Source organism: Pleurodeles waltl, chromosome 5, assembly GCF_031143425.1.
Source record: "Pleurodeles waltl isolate 20211129_DDA chromosome 5, aPleWal1.hap1.20221129, whole genome shotgun sequence".
Taxonomy (NCBI): Eukaryota; Metazoa; Chordata; class Amphibia; order Caudata; family Salamandridae; genus Pleurodeles; species Pleurodeles waltl.
This window is the reverse complement of record NC_090444.1, coordinates 1,286,042,842-1,286,059,887: the sequence shown is the minus strand read 5'-3', so window position 1 is coordinate 1,286,059,887 and position 17,046 is coordinate 1,286,042,842. Positions and strand designations below refer to the sequence as shown.

General features: G+C 38.4%; 1 protein-coding gene across 5 annotated transcripts in view; it reads right to left on the bottom strand.

Annotated features, from left to right (window-relative positions):
* FUT9 (fucosyltransferase 9) overlaps positions 1-17,046 on the bottom strand; it is a 666,331-nt gene that overhangs the window by 396,019 nt on the left and 253,266 nt on the right. For all 5 annotated transcript variants that reach the window (XR_011203828.1, XM_069235522.1, XM_069235520.1 and 2 more), the window contains exon 3: positions 2,664-2,762. The gene's annotated coding sequence lies outside the window, so the exon portion shown is untranslated. The remainder of the gene's footprint in view (positions 1-2,663; positions 2,763-17,046) is intronic.

Genomic DNA, 17,046 nt, shown 5'->3' with positions numbered 1-17,046 from the left:
TTTTTCTGAAGGTAGCCACTATATTTTTAACATTGTTATTATTGTTAACAGAAATAAAAATATATTCTTACTTTACCTACCTATTATGTTCCAAGATATTTTATCAGTAACCATATTTTTTGGTGATGTTCTGGTCAAACAATATTTAGAAAGTCGACAAGTAGATGCCATACAAATGCATTGCCCAAACAAGGTGTTATGGGTTCTGCCTCACTGTGTACTTTCCCATGATCTTTTAATCATTTGGCTCGGTCATCCACTGTCACAGTTTGTCCAGGGTTCTTTAGCTGGTCTTCCATCACACCCTACCCTAATAAGCCAAAACATTAGCAGCACACCCCATCTTTTATTGACACCAGTGTACTTTAGCTATAACCTGAATCTTTGCCCTGACAGGGGTGCTCACCTCACCTGTAATTAACCGTGCCAAACACTACACTTATTCCCAGAAATATTTGCTTAACATTTGACAGACTGTGACCCAGGCCCAATGTCCATCCAGAGAGACTAACTTATTATGGTTTTACATGTGCACAACACCCACCTTTCTCCAAGTAACACAGGCTCATGTAAAACTAACTATGCATTAATTACACCAGTCACCTACAGGCAGCATTGTGTCAGGTGGTTTATTGTAGCTGTAGCTACCAGCTTTTAACACTGGGCAGCATGTGACTGACTTAGCATTTGTTTAACCTCTATTTTATGGACTGCTTTGTGAATGCCACTCACTCATGCCTCTGACATGTGGGACTTAGAGGCAAGCCATCCAGAAGAAAAGCAAAAGAGCCCTGATGTGTATCTCTTACTCCTTCACCCCTCCATCTCATGCCCCGATAGATGAGTGAAACATACCATTGAAAGGCTTGTGTATACAAGAAAGGTGCTGTGATACGTACATGGGATTCAGAGTGATGCTGATAGAGATACATATTAACCAGATTGTGCATGGAAAAGCAGTGTGATATTAAAACAAGTGCATTAGATCACCCAACCGACCACCCAAATGAAAAAGAATGCATTTTGTATTTTCTTTCTTCCCATGAGCTGCATGGTTGTAGGAAAAAACATCAAATTATGTCTCAGATACAAGTTAAGTTCTGCAAAACTAGCTGCCAGCATATGCACATGAAGTTTCTTTAAATTGTGCTCCAAGCTCAAAAACCTCTAATTTAGAGCAGAACTCATGACAAAATGAATGCCATTCTGAAAACTTGCAAATAAATGATCCTGTTTTGAAGTATCAATAGTTTAGGTATTTGACAGTTTTAAAAAACTGCAACCCAGATTGTTTGGGGATAACATCAATGTAAACCCATGGTCGTCGAAGAAGGGGTAAAATACACACATTTAGTGGTATTATTCATGCTGAATTTGGTAACCATTCACTATTTATGATTTATTGTATTCATAAAGAACAGGATGGCATGGTTCGGTGGGGGGGAAAAAGGAGATGGGAGGCACCACTCTAGGTAAATGCACCCCAAAAAGTTTGTTTTCAAGTTTGAACTTGAGAAACCCCAAATGTAATAGAAGGGTACCATTAAGCAATGTGTACATCAAATGAAAGCAGAGAGCATATTGCACGGTACAACAATTGGTGTCTGTGATAATACATCACAGTTAGAAGTCCATAGGCTACATGAGACTAAAATTACACAGAACAACAGTTAAGAGGGTAGACCTAATTGAAAGGGCTTTTAGACAGTCAAAGCCATAGGTAAAAATTATTGTGGTTGTAAAGCCACTAATATGCATAAACTCAGGGTTTGTGACAACAAAGCTCATTTTAGATGCATCAAAGCCCTTTTATAAGCTGGAAAAGTCTTTTCATTACTAAATACTGAGGTGCCAAATTTATAAAATTTGCAATGGAATGAGCCAGCAGCCTCAGGGGGAGCACGGAGTACCCTTGGTTGTCCAGGTGTCCACTGCCTGCTCTTACATCTCTGTTAAAAGCAGCACCTGTCCCTTTAATGGACAAGGGTAATATGCAAAGGTTTTTTGTTTGAGAATGTAAATGCAGCGATACAGGGTCTACTGGCCCATGCAGACCTCCAGCCCTGCATTTGTACATGTCATAGAAAGTTGCAAATTGTGACTTGCCCAATCATTATTCATTCAACAGGTTATTTGTGTGCACCTTGCAACAGTACAGTTTGTTATGTGGTCTGTACATACATATGTTGCATAGCAAATTGCATTCCCTTTTGCAAACAAGATGATGTGCAAACTCTTTATCTCTTTCTTACAAATGGCACACGTACATCAGACCCTTAGTAAAGACAATATTGCAGAAGCGCTTTGGTTAAAGTTTAGAAAACTCCAGGAAAATAACCTAAGAATTGAAGAGGGTTGAATTCCTCTAAAGGGATAGTAGTCTTCCATAGATGTCCATCTTCCTAGCAGATTTATAAGGGATGTTTAGAAGCACTGCATTATAAATTAGGGATTCATGGATTAAAGAGATGTGATCAAAATAGCGAGAACTAGATATCAGTCAAGCTGCAACAATACTGCTTTCTGGGGGCCAGACTATTTTTACAGAATGGCCCTAATTGACCTTTGATAGTTCAATGTGAAACATGAATAAACACAAAGCACTAATGGTGAACATGATTTGATTGAAAAATAGGAAACTATACATTAAAATCTCTACTTACCTCGTCCACCTCTGCATCATACAGCAAGATCTCATCAACTCAGAGAATATTCCATTGGTACACTTCTCATATCAGAAGCAACATGCTTGCCTGTTGAATCTGCATTTTTTGGAAGATAGTTTGGAAAAGATAATTAGTCTATAATTACCTAAAACACTAATTTACTAACGTAATATTTTCAACAATCGGACAGTGGACTGCATGTGCTCAAAAGAGCTAATAGGAGGTATAGCAAAACAATGCTTAGCAAATAACTGAAGAATCTCTTTAGTCTATAATTAACTGTGTATTTTGAAAAGCGTTATAAACTGTAAATTAATAGCAATGCAGAGTTTAATTGCAGGTGACATTGTCTCTCCTCACTGTCTCAACAAGAAATCGAAGCACATTTTCTTAATTTGGTTATCCATTGTGGTATAACACTGTAAAATAATTAAATATTTCAAAACATCTGAGAGTGATTCTGACCCTGATTGCATAAACTCTTTAGGGTACATTAACACCTTAGGGCACATTTTACTAAATTACAAAGTCATTGAACTCCATTACTCTGTAAGACGTGAGGCATTTCCCGGCACCAATTGTGAGTTCACGCTTGTGTCTTTTTATGTATAGTGGTCTTTAATTGTACTCCAATATGAAAATGTCTAGGGGCCTCATTACAAGGCTGGCAGACTGCCGGCCGGCCTGCCAGCCTCATGGGAAGGAAACCACAGTGGAGCTGGCAGTCTCCACCCAGTCCTTTTATGATGTTTCTGTTGGGCTGACCAATGGAAACATCTGTATTAGGAGTTTTCCGACGCTCAGCCAAGTGGAAACAGTGCTGCAGCATTGGCCTAAGCTCCTCATGGGGGCAAGGCCGATGCCATCTCACAGAGAGGACCCCCAGCACCCTTGGGGTGTGCATTGTCTGCCGTAGCAGACAGTGCGCATTCTGAGAATGCTGGGCAGGGTGGTCCCAACACTGCCCACGGCATGTCGTGGGCCGTGCAGGACCCTCTTGTGACCTCCAGCACTCCCTTTCCACCAGCCCTTTCATGGCGGGGACCCTGCCATGGAAAGGCTGGTGGAAGACTCCAACTGAAGCCACCCACCAGGCTCCATCATCCTGGCAGTGGTGTTGGTCCCCTGGTGGTCCAATCACCAGGGTCATAATCTGGCAGTCGGACCACCAGGAGTGTGGTGGTCTGACCACCACTGCAGCTTTGGCAGTCTATGGCCCGCCAAAGTTATAATGAGTGCCTAAGTGCCATGCCTCCATCACATACGGTGGCCAAATCACCAACTGAATATAGTTTAACATTTTTTTGGTATTCACAAACATTCCCATTAGGGGCAGGTTTGCAGGTGCACCACTAGGAGCTGAAATCTGCACTTTAGTAATGGAGCTTCCAGTAGAGATGAATGCTTTCTTCATTAATTTTAAGACATTTTATCTTGTTAAGAAAAACTCTTTTTCAACAGTCCTGGCAAATCTTGGTATATAAAAAAGGTATATAAAACTCCTTCAAGGGGAATATTGCAGCTGTTTGATGGGGCAAATATATGGTAATTTCCAGGGTGGTAAGGGATTGGATTACAGTTTGAGGATGCACGTATAGATTGTGTAGATATATGTTCCTATAGATATATGTTCACAAACTTTCAAGGGAAACCATGCTTTTGAATACCCACTTCTGACTCCTTGTGTAGGATTTACTACTGCAGATCTCTATACACTGGTGGTAGATATATCAGCAGTGACCAATCTATGTACACTCCCAAAGAGTTCCTTTGTGAGTTCCCAGCAGTCATTCTAGGGGTATGTTCAGCCTTAGGTCCATGTTTATGTCCGAAAATGCTTTTGTGAATATGTCTCCCAATATTTAATGGAATTGTGCCTCAATTAATCTTCTCACTTCAGTCTCCCAAAAACTGCCAAAATGCTTTAACTCTTGAGCTCAACCTCTTTTCCAAGCTCAACCAGTTATATGTGGTATATTTCACAGCCTTAACAGAAATGTCCACTTCCTTTTTTCTATATAAAATAGCTTGAATTCTGTCTGTTTTTATTACAAACATTGAAATAAGCTAGTATTTAGAAAGGTATACGGAATATTAGACTTGTACTTATTTGAATCACAGCAAATGGTCATGCATTTTAAATATGTGTCATTACATGTTTGCTAACTCTTCACTCCAAAAATGTCATATTTGTTATAGAAAGGCACCAAAAAACTGTTCCTTACTTAAGTGCATTATATGCTATCAATTAGTATATTATTATCACATTTAGACTTGCTTATTCATACATTTACATGTCCCTCCACTTCTAGCGTTAAAGTTTGTTTCAAATTCTCCGAGCTAAAGACCAAATGTTACCTAATCCAAAATCCAAAGCTGTATATAATCATCATTGGAATTATGTTATGATATAATGTTTTAAAAGAATTACTCTGCATAATAATTCTGTATTTCAACTATAAGTAACATAATTCATTTAAACAGAAGTATATTTGTGTTTATTCAACTTAGCTGGAGTGAAGGCCACAATTTTCTTCTTGTCTAACCTTCATCGTGAAGCTGTTTTGCAATGTTTTTCTGCGTGATGCAGGTGTCAGGATCCGAGTTTGAACTAATAAAGAGCCCATTGTGTTCAAAACATAGAAGATTTACAAGAGATGTTGTTATCATGAGGGGAGTCATTTGGAATGGTGGCCGTAACTCTTCTAACGTCCCTTGGAATGTGAGGGGTGCACGTTCAGAGTGGAGAGTTTCTGAAGTCAAGCTGCCAATTAAAATTAATTTAATGATCTGTTTTTCAGTGAAAATGATGTAAGCTCTCTAGAACGGAGTGATCAATTCAATGTTTTAGATTCCCTTGTCCTTAGCAGAGAGCGGACCTTACTGAGATTGCCTTTACAGTTAGATTTTCTCTGGCTTCATGCCGCTGCACCTCTCTTAATAGAAACTTCTACTGAAGATACTGTTTGCTCATTCTTTACTCAGAAGTTTTAGCATTAGAATAATCAATTTAGATTAAATGCTTAGGCAGTAGAAATTGATTTCAGTATTTAAGTATCAACCTTTATTTCTGATTTTCTGCAGTATCGCTATTGAGATACTTGTCTTTTATATGCTTGTGAAATTTAATATAGTATGACGTTTCAACTCTCATTTGGTAACTGTGTTTATCTATATTATGGTTTTAAGACTCATTCATGTAAGTTTGACTTTGAGTCTGTAATAAAGCCCTTTGAAACCTAAAATGGTCTCTGAGACTTAGGTCCTAATTATGAGTTTGACAGACAGAATAACCCGTCTACCAAACTCCCGACAGGGTGGATGCCGCCATAGTAACGACCACTCCACCAGACCTATTAGGAGTTTCCCGCTAGGCTGATGGGCAGAAACCAAGGTTTCCATCTGTCAGCCTAGCAGGAAACAGACGGCAGCATTGTCTCCTGATCAAAATCGAGCCAGCGACAATGCTGTTGCCTGCAGGGAGCTGGACAGGGCAACCTATGCACTGCCCATGCCAAATGCATGGGCAGTGCAGGGCCCCCTCTTTAGCCTCCTTCACCTGTTCTCCACCAGCCTTTTCTTGGATGTGGAACCTCCATGAAAGGACTAGAGGAGAACGAGTTCATAACCTGCAGAGCAGCACTGCATGCAGCGCCTCCCTGGAGGATTATGACATCCACCTGCTGTCAAACCGTGGGGATCACCAATCCCTGCGGGGATGGTCGAACCCAGGTAGTCTGACCACCAGGGTCTTAATGTGGCAGTCAGATCGTCACAGCAGCAGCGGTCCTGACCAGGTTTCAAGACCGCCATCCTTGTAATGAGGCCGTTAATATATGGCTCCCTGAGTTACATTTTAATAGTTCTAATTTAAATTGATGCAGATGCTCCTCTTCCCTTGGACCTGAGAAGAACAGGCTCATTGGATTCCAGATTCATAGAGAGGGCCCAGTGCTCCCTCGTGATTAAATATGCATTGATAATTAAAACTAGTGCAAATGCACACTCTTTATACTCTCCAGTGTAAAACTATGTTTAGTACTCTGCAATCACATACTGAATTGGTTGTGGTTTAATTTTGTGCTGGACAAAACAGAAAAATATGACTACTTCATTTCTCTGTTACTGTGTGATTCTGAATAGAGAAACTGTGAAAGTAACATATGTTCTCTTTTTGGGAGTAATGTCAGCTGTGACCATTCTCAATACAATGCTACTTCCACATCAACATTATTACTTCAGATTTCTTCCTTGTTCCTGGGCCTTGTTCTTGATATATGGTTTCTGAGTGTACTTGGACCTGAAGAGAGGCTTCTTGAGACAGCTAGATTCCAGGGTGGTGGTACAGCTGCTTCTGAATTGAGTAGCACTGAAACTGATACAGGCATTGTATATGTATTTACTTTCTATCAGCTGACTCACACACTAATGTCTGAGCCTCAATGGCTTAGTCCCTGGCACGTTGGTGCTTGGGAATGATAATTTATACATGCTTATGGAATTATGGAGAACTGTTTGTTCTTCATATCAGTAAGGCTATGGCTACATTGTTTCTGTGAGATCACATCTTACATATAATAAGTGACATTTGCCTGGTGATTTGAAATAAGTGCTGTCTCTCTTAGTACCACCTGGGAAATGGATATGCTACTGTAACCATTGAAGGTTGACCTTTGACATGCATACCACCTGTTATCACTTTTTGTTGCCTATTAAAGGCTGTCTTATTTACTTCCATCTGAGTTAATCCAGATCCACTCCAGACAGAGGAACAAAAAATGGAAATCAGTGCCGCTGCTAAAAATCTTAAGGTGTCACATACTTCAAGAAGACTTTTCCACTACACATCAGTGATTTCTTTCAGTTCACCCATAATCTTGCTGGGCTTTACCATAAGAAAGCCATCCACCTGTTTTGCTACATGTTGTACGTGCTAGTTTACAGTTGACCTATTTTGGATTGTGGCTTGTTATTAGTCTCAGCACTTTGCACTAGATATTCCTATTGTATTCTGAACCTTTTAAATTTTACACATATTCCGACTTTATAGATATGTTTGTTTCTTTGTTAAGCATGATAATGGTAATAATGTGTGTGATTTATTTAGCTTTGCTGGCTTTGTAGGCACTGGACTTTGTCTCTCATTTGTTAAGACTGCCACGAGGAAAACCTGGATAACGAGAATTTCTGGTAATTAATTGGAGAAGAGCAAAGCATATAGGGCCTTATTATGAGGCTGGTGTACCGAAGAGTGCGAGCTTCTCGGTGGCAGTCAGACTGTTGTGGCTGTGGCTGACTGCCACATTATGAGATTGGCAGGCAGACCTGCCAGCCCACCACCATCCCTGCCAGGATCCTAACTGAACTCAGAGCTGCCCTGCTGATTACAACCTTGTTCTACATCAGCCAGTTCATGGTGGTCTGAATGCCATGAAAAGGCTGGCAGAGAACAAGTACAGGGGGTTGCAGGGGGGCCCCGGCACCCTTGATGCACACTGTCTTCTGTGCTGACAGTGTGCATTTTGAGGGTGGTGGTGTCTGCTGCATGTGGCAGCATTGCCACCCGCTCTATTATGAGCCAACAACAATAATGCAACACATTTCCCACTGGGGTGACTGGCAAAATCCTTGTTTTTTGCCAGTCAGTCGAGCGGGAAAGTCGTAATGGGGCCTGCGGGGAGGTCGCCAGCACCACAGCGACCTCTATGTTGGGAGTTTGGCGGACGGATGTTTCCATCTGCCAGACTCAATATCAGCCCCATAGTAATGCGATGAAGAAGCTGTCAACAGTGCTAAAGCTTACAATCCAAATACAATTGTTGACTTTGTTCTTTTGAAGAAGTTACTATGTTTGCACATGTTGCTCATGAATGAGTGACTAAAATCACAGTCAACACTTCAGCAGAAAGCTTTATCTGTGCAACCAATGTTTAACACAGTTAACTCGGTTGCCAACTTTATGGTGGGAAAAATGCACCCATAAGATTTGTTTGTGATCATCTCATAAAACCTATGGATTGACTTAATTTAATCTTGCTCTCACACATTAATTGGAAATTACTGCATCAACAGTCTTGAAAATGTGGTGATATTTTAAATACACTGCATAGTTGAGTTATGTTGGTCAGAGCAGTCTATACACCTTGGTGGATGTACTGCTTGTGGCATCCTTAAATGGCTCTCTGAATACCCTGCTTGAGAAACAATACCCCAATTAGCTGTACTGTTTGTATTTCGGTAGACTTTGAAGAAGACTAAGGCTACTACCATTGTTACTTATAAAGAGAAAGGCTTCATATGATATTTGTGATATCCCTGGGAATTATGGAGTCACAGGAGAAAAGCTGATGGAATAACAAACATATTGACTAGATGGGAAGAGGCCTTGCAATGTTCAATAGAGCTTTTCCAAGCCCAGATAAAGGTTGTAGCAGGATCCATTGCCACACTGGAACTGGGTGAGGCAAATAGGTATACGTAATGTTATCTACTACTCCCCTATATACTTCAGAGATAAACAGTTTCACAGACAGATGGCATAGCAATATCAACTGCCTTTATTTTAGGGGATGTTAAGGTAATTTTGGTAAAAAAGAAAGGCCGAGAAATGAGATTGAGGGCAATACTGAATCTTGTGTGCTCAAAAATATGACATTACCTGAGTTTGTAATGCTGTTGCAAGCAAGTAATTTACAAGCATACGTTATTAGGACTCAAGCCACCAATATAGTGGACATAACAAAAGCAGTTGTGCCACTGTATATGTTTTAAGGCAATAGATTGGGGTAGAAAAGTCTAGTTTCAGCCTTGGAAAATTACTTAATTGAAAGGCAATAAATCTCACCAGATCTGGGCAAGCATCAAGGTTTGATGGGCAGCTGATTATAACTCAAAAATGGAGGTCAAATATGGAATACATAACATCAGACACATTAACAGATGAGCACTGGACAGGATGGCTGAACTACAAAAAATAAATTCCACTGCAAATAATTGGGGTGTGACTGAAATCCTTTGAAATTTTGAGGTTGAGTTCTTCATGAGAATTAGATACTTTGTTGCTTTTGGAAAAGCCCTGGAATGTGCTTTTGTTTGTTGAGTGCTGTCCATAATAAGCAAGAATATGATGTACGTTGCAAGACAAAAAGTAATTACAAATGCTAAGCAAATTTTACAGACATCAGGAATATAATTTTCTAAACCTGTAGGATTTTTCATACATTTCCATATAAATGCCATAATAGACTCATTGACAAATTCATCAATGCATCCAGCACCTTCCAAAGTCACCAGATATTTAGCATAGATTGATAAGGAAATAAACCAGTTCTATGCAATAAAATGGAATTGTATCAATTCAATTTCATGTTTACAAAGACAGCTATCCAATTTTTTATCAATACCTTATGTGTGGGTAAATTGTTGTATGTGTTCTAACATTTATTTATGCTTAGTAATATGCATAGCGTGAATCAAATGTATCATAATTCAGTTTATCCATACTTAAGAGTTAGGTTTACAGAAGACTGAATAGGGTAAAGATAATACAAGCTACTCAGGCTCATACATGATTATCATTTTTAGTGTAAACCTGGGCAATAAGCAAGGTGTTCATTGGACAGAAGAGTTCAATAAATGCTAAGACTACGTTGGTTGGGTGCTGTTGCACCACAATCATCTTCTAATTCTCTGTAGCAAGGAACATTGGTACAATAGTGGTTACTATCAATCAAGGAATACATATATGCTGTTTTGTAGATGTTATATGCAACCCTGGGTGTTCAGATTGCTTTTAGGAGCAGTTGCTGTAACAAGAATAATTTGGTTTAGCTTAATCAGTGATGTTTGAAGGTTTGGAGGCATTATAGCCTGTCTGGTAAATAGAGCAATCTGGAATAGTGGTATAAAAAGTGCACTTAAGTGGAGACATTTGAAAATGAACTTCCCCTACCTATTATTGCTTCTCACTGTTTAAAGTCATTCAGTGAGGAGCAGAGCAAGTCTAGTGACCTCTCCCTATTCCACACTAGTCTTCCAATCTGCATTTTCCAAATGTTTCTGCTCCAGAAGACTATCTTCATAAATCATGTGATATGCCAGAATGAGAGGTATGGAACTCTTAGCTGAAGATTTCACTATAACCTCTCAGTTTGTGGACATTATTGATCAACTAGGAAAGAAAGGAAAATATTGTGAGATGCTCTGGTACCCACATTATCTGCTATGCTTCCAAGTCAGATAGCTTTATTGCTAATCTCTCGCACCAACATTGTTTTTGGAGCGACAACCCAGCTGATTCATGTGGCAGAAACAGTATATGTTCATATAATGATGTTTGTATTTAGCAGAGGAAAACACTTTTGAACATATTAACGTCTGCTTTCATACATAAACAACAGAAAAAGGCTGTGAAAATTATTTATTCAAATGCCAGCATTGAGAGATGTTCATGGACTTTGTTCTGAGTAGAGCTATACTTGTTTTCTAACATCTGGCACTCACCGCAACCATCAAATGTTCTGCTGCAAAACTCCATTCTGTTCCAAACTTCTCTTCAAAGTGTGATTTTTAATTTTTGTTTCCACACAATAGGGGACGATACTAGTTTTACTTATTTTGGCAGAAAACTGCAAAATCACATTACAAAGCTCATTTTCACCTGCATTAAAAGACACGTCTTTGTAGGGTTTCACAAGTTCCACAAAAGCTTCATGAAAGATATAAAGGTAAACTTCCACAAACCTTCCCTTTGTACTCTTTCTCAGTGTCTATGGCAGTGCCATTCGCTTCAGCAAGTGTTTAATAGTCTTTATTTTTTAATGAGAAGTATAACATTTCCATTATCAATATCAGAAGTTCATTTCTTTTAAATATTCACGGGACAACCACAATTGTCAAATCTATTCTATAGTTCAACAATGTGGCATATACATTCAGAGTTATGCAACAAGATACACTCATGATAAACAGATCAATTTCACCACAAATCGAAAAAGTATTAAAATGATAGCATTCATTCTTTACCGCACAGTGATGCAAGATAGAGCAAAAGACTCCAAATTTGGAATGCTCCAATATTTATATGGAAATTGCAAATATTTACTATGCTGCATTGGCTGTAAGTAATTATTCACATTAACATTTAACTCTAATTTGCTTTCCTGTTAATGTGGTTTAGAAAATAACAATATGAATCACCATTTTAGCTAATCAAATCATTGAGTCATTTTTTCTAATGCATGGGTCAATGAGAAGGGGACTAAAATCAAAATACTGCAAATATATTGTGTACAATTTACAGTGATCCAAGAAACACCAGACTGCCCTCTTTCACCTAGGAAGTAGGCACAACAGACCTTGAACAGCCCTTTCGAAAGTATATTTGTATCTTGTTTCTTGAGCTATTGATTAAATAATATGCTGTGATAGTGAAGATCGATGAGTTGGGATGAAGTTGAATATAATATTTACAGTGTAGTTTATTGATCCAGCAATTCACTGAATACATTTCATTAAAGAATATTGAGACTTACTGAGAAGAGAAATGTAACATACTTATAAAGACTAAAGTACTGCATTAATATTGTTGCTGCTGTTATGTGGTCGTGTGTGCATGCATTTGAGTTTATTACTATAGAACTGAAGTCACATTTTCAAGAACGTAGCAAAAATGATGAAAACTTTGTGGTTGTAAATTTAAGGAACACAAGAAAGGATATCAAAAAGACAACCTGTGGGTGTTATTGTAAGAAGACACCAGACTAGGTCAGAGGAAAGATAGATATTTGAAGGTACAGCAAAGAACAAAGCAGTCATTATTATGTTGCTGTCAAAATATATTCTGAAGAAAGAAAAGAAAGAAAAATGACAGGCTAAAATATTTTGCACCTTCAATTATGGAGTTTCCTAGAACATGCATAAACATTAATGTAACTGATATGAATATTGTTTGCAGAAATATACTTATGGAATGTTTAGTTTATCATGCCTAGATATCAGTAAATCATTGAAAAATTATAGAAACGTCTCAAATTTTCTGACCATAATGTCCTTGTGACATTACCACTGAACAGTAATAAGAAAATAAAACCACTACTCTACTGTAATTCATTATTACAGATGAACTGTGCCACCACCATTCTTTCTGCAAGACTGGGCAGACAGGGTAAAAGGAAGGTCACGCTACAAAATTAATTGCTGTTAAAACAGTCAAAGGGATCACTAATTTCAGCATGTTTATATGAGTCACTTCTTAATGTACCAGCATGAACAACCGAGATATGCTGAAGAAAATAACTTTTTTTAGTTTAATCGCACTTCATTTTTCCAGTGCACAGCGAGACTTTAAGCTCTAGTGAGCCTTGACAGCTACAACGGTCTGTAAATGAGCCCTAAAAGCTCACTGTTTCATTTTATTTCAGATATGTTCAAAATTTGGTGGAAGCTAAGGCAACCGTCTTTAGGAAAAGCCCCTTTTGGAACTAGTTTTCAACAACCCAGAATGCCCTTCTGTTCTTTGTTCAGATTTATTTTGGTTGGTGATTGCATTTCACCAAATAGGTATGCGCACAATTTATACTGAAATAATATCCATTAGTCTTTAGAATGCTGATCGTATGCAGATTATCATGCTTTTACGTTATACGTGCACTGGTATAATAAATAAACCGTCTCCTGTTTCAATAGGTTTAATATATTCAGAAAACTCATGGTCATAAAAATTCCCAACAAGCAGGTTAAGACAAAGCAGCTGGATATCCAATCAAACCAATTCTCTATGGCTTTGCTAAGCACACACTTCATATCTGAGCACACCCTTAATGTTTCACTCCATTACGCTGACTAGGTAGCAGACAGTATATTTGTCATAATGTGTATCGAATGCCGCTACAGTGCCTACAAATCCATCACATTGATAAGCCATGTGTTCAGAAGAATACATTAACCAGGCACAAATACACTGTGCATTGCTCCTTCTAAACCTTATAATAAAGACTAAAAATCTTCCATTGGCGCAGTGATTTGAACATGTTTGTCTCTACCTTACAGATAAAGAGAGCGATTCACAAAAGCATTTATGAGTCTATGAGTACAGGACGTAATACTACAGAAGTACTACAGAAGTAAGCTCACAGGTCTTTGTGAATTGGTCCCAAAAGGTCCAACTTACTATTAGTAAAAGTCGAAAAAGAGCACAGTTCTTTCTATTTGTACTAACTGTATATTTATATTTACATTTCCCCTTTTATTTCCATTTTAGATGTTTTGGGGTGAATTTACAAAGCCATATAAGAGTACAATGGAAGTAATACTTCCCATACTTTAAAATCCTTTTGTGAATAAACCCCAAAGTAGTTGAAAATAGATCCAAGGTTGTTGATCATAAAGTTGGTCGTTCAGGTGAGGTATAGGTCACAGATAAATGGTAGAATAATCTTCGGAGGAAATGGAGGAAATGCAGGGGAAAAATTGCCTGTGTATCACCAGACCTGGTTGAATTTTAGTCTACATGTGGATATTTCATTTTTGTTATTCACATATTCCTTTGGTTGCCTCTATTTGGCACCTTTCATAAGTATGTGCTTGCTGGTCTCTTTCTGTAAGTCACATGAATACAAATAAAGAAAAAGAAAAGTTATTACACCAGGATCCACTGCTGAAGATATTAATTAAAAGCTAGGTTTGAGCTAAAGAATTATGCAGAACTGATAAATTCAAACCTACTGGTATTTTGGTCAAACTAAAGTCTCCAGGACATACTGGACACTACGGCCCATATTTATACTTTTTTAGTGCCGCATTTGTGCCACTTTTTGATGCAAAAATGGCGCAAACTTACAAAATACAACTGTATTTTGCAAGTTTGCGCCGCTTTTACGTCAACAATTGACACAAATGTAGTGCTAAAAAAGTATAAATATGGGACTAAAATGTTTTATACGTACCTTTTCGGTTTGTAATAATTTCCTTTACTGTCTTGCAAAGGCTGCATTCTAATTTAACACTAAATTAACAATATCTGATACAATGCAAACCAGGAAAAATACAAACTACAATTGCAACCGATTCCTTTACTAAATCACATTATAGTCATAATTTACTTTTCATGTTTGTCTGTGGAGTCACTTGCAGAGGTTTCTGCCAACAGGTCAAGCTGCCCGAACAAGGGCTTCATATGGTCATAATTGACTTTTGGGAACATGGAAAGTTTTAAGTATTTTTGTATACAAAGTGCATTGTTATGAGAAGTTAGTTCCTTACAGTTCTTTCTACTACATAGTAGACACTTCAGCCTCTAAACTTAGATACGTATTTCTATTCTGTATTTTTTCATCTTCTTTGTCAATCATTCATCCAATCAATCATTGTGCAAGTCAAAATGTTTAAAAATAGAACCCTTTCAATTTAATTGGCTTTGGTGTTCATATTTGCTTTAAGACGTGACCAGCCACAGACATATTGAGATAGTTTTACCCTCAAATAATATTAAGAGCCACATCTGGTGGGCCAACTTAGTCATACATGATAAACCCATTTTCAACCACTGTAATGTAAGAGGTGTGGCATCCCTTAGATTGAACAAAGAGTGAAGAGCAGCAAGGTCCAAAATATTTTAATATTTGTTTAAGTGGGAAATATAAACAGCGTTTGGAATACTATAAGATGGCCTTTCCGTTTGCAGCAGATAATAGAGGCTTAGTGAATGGGAGTTCAAGGAATAGTACCTCAACGCCACCTTAAGCTGTGTGTTGTATAACCAACCTTTTGATTTACAGAGGTTTTTTTCCAAAAAATCAATATTCTTGTTTTCCTTAAATTAATATTAAAAAATATATATTTTCAACTACTCAACAAGCTTTGTAGGCCAAATGGATTCTGATCAATAATAATGATAAACCCAATAGCACACATCAGTATTTATAATGTTATGCTACCTAAATTGGGAGGAAAGCTGTTCACCGATTTTAACTTCACAACTACATGTGCCATAACACCTTTGACAACAAACCCCTTGGCTTGGTCGGATCATTTCTTGATAAGAATGGAACTGACCAAACCAAACTATAAGACTATGATCTCTAATACTCCCCCAATGACCAGATGTTGGCATAAACTGAAGGCTGATGACTGGATCAACATACTCCAAAAAAATAAACCGATAAATCAAAATAATGTAATTGATATGTCAAAATTCTTTAACAACTGGATTTCTGATAGTTTAGATGTACTCATACCACCTTCTGTTTCTGTTGAAGGACACTGTAGACGGAACTCTCCTTGGTTTACTTCGGACCTACTCCAACTTAAAAGAGATTGCCGGAAGTGTGAAAGAAAATGCAGAAAATCTCAAGATGAATCTTTAAGACAAGAATATAAGAAAGCGATTCGGCCTTACCATACCAAAATAAAAACTGCACAGACTAGATACTACACATCAAAAATTGAAATAGCGTCCAATTGACCTAAATAATTTTTTTGTGTCCTTAAAGAAATCACTCATCCCCCAGAGGATCTGGGACCTGTGGATGCACCTCAGGACCATGTTGATAATCTGGCGGCTTACTTTCAACAAAAAGTGTTGGACATTTACATGACCTTTCCCAGTATCCCGAATGCGGAAGATAAAGCTACTAATCAAGAATCGAGGGAATTAGCCACTCTATTTGATTTTTTGCCATTACAAGAATATATCGTAATGAGACATCTTGGAAATACTAAATCAGGCTCCCTTCTTGATCCAGCAACGCCCCAGATATTATCTATGGGTTGGCCAGTGACGGTCCCGGCTATTACGAACCTTATTAATTCTTCACTTACCACCGGGGTAATTCCAGAATCATGGAAACAAACCACTTCTGAAGAAACCTAATCTGGATCCAGAACTGTTCAGCAACTATAGACCTATTTCATTGCTGCCCATTTTGTCTAAAATAGAGGAAAAACATGTGCACTCTCAGCTTACCTTTTTTATGGAGGAAAACAAGATCCTGCACCCCACTCAGATGGGCTTCAGACCATTGCATGGAATGGAAGCTGCATTAATCGCCGTCACAAAAGAAGCCAAAAAGCAGCTAGATAGTGGGATAGAAACAGCAGTCATCCTCCTCGACCTGAGTGTGGCCTTTGACAGGGTGGACCTCGATATATTAAAGAATAGGGTACAAGAGATCGGAATCTCTGGATCAGCCCTAGAATGGCTTACCTCATTTATCAATGGCAGGTCGTTTCAGGTATTGGATAGATCCCACCTGTCAAAACACACCATTGGCTGTTGCGGAGTTCCACAGGGGTCTTCCCTTAGCTCCACACTATTTAATATCTATATGTTGCCTCTGCCCAAAATTGTTCAATCTTTCGGCCTGAAGGTGGTGTCATACGC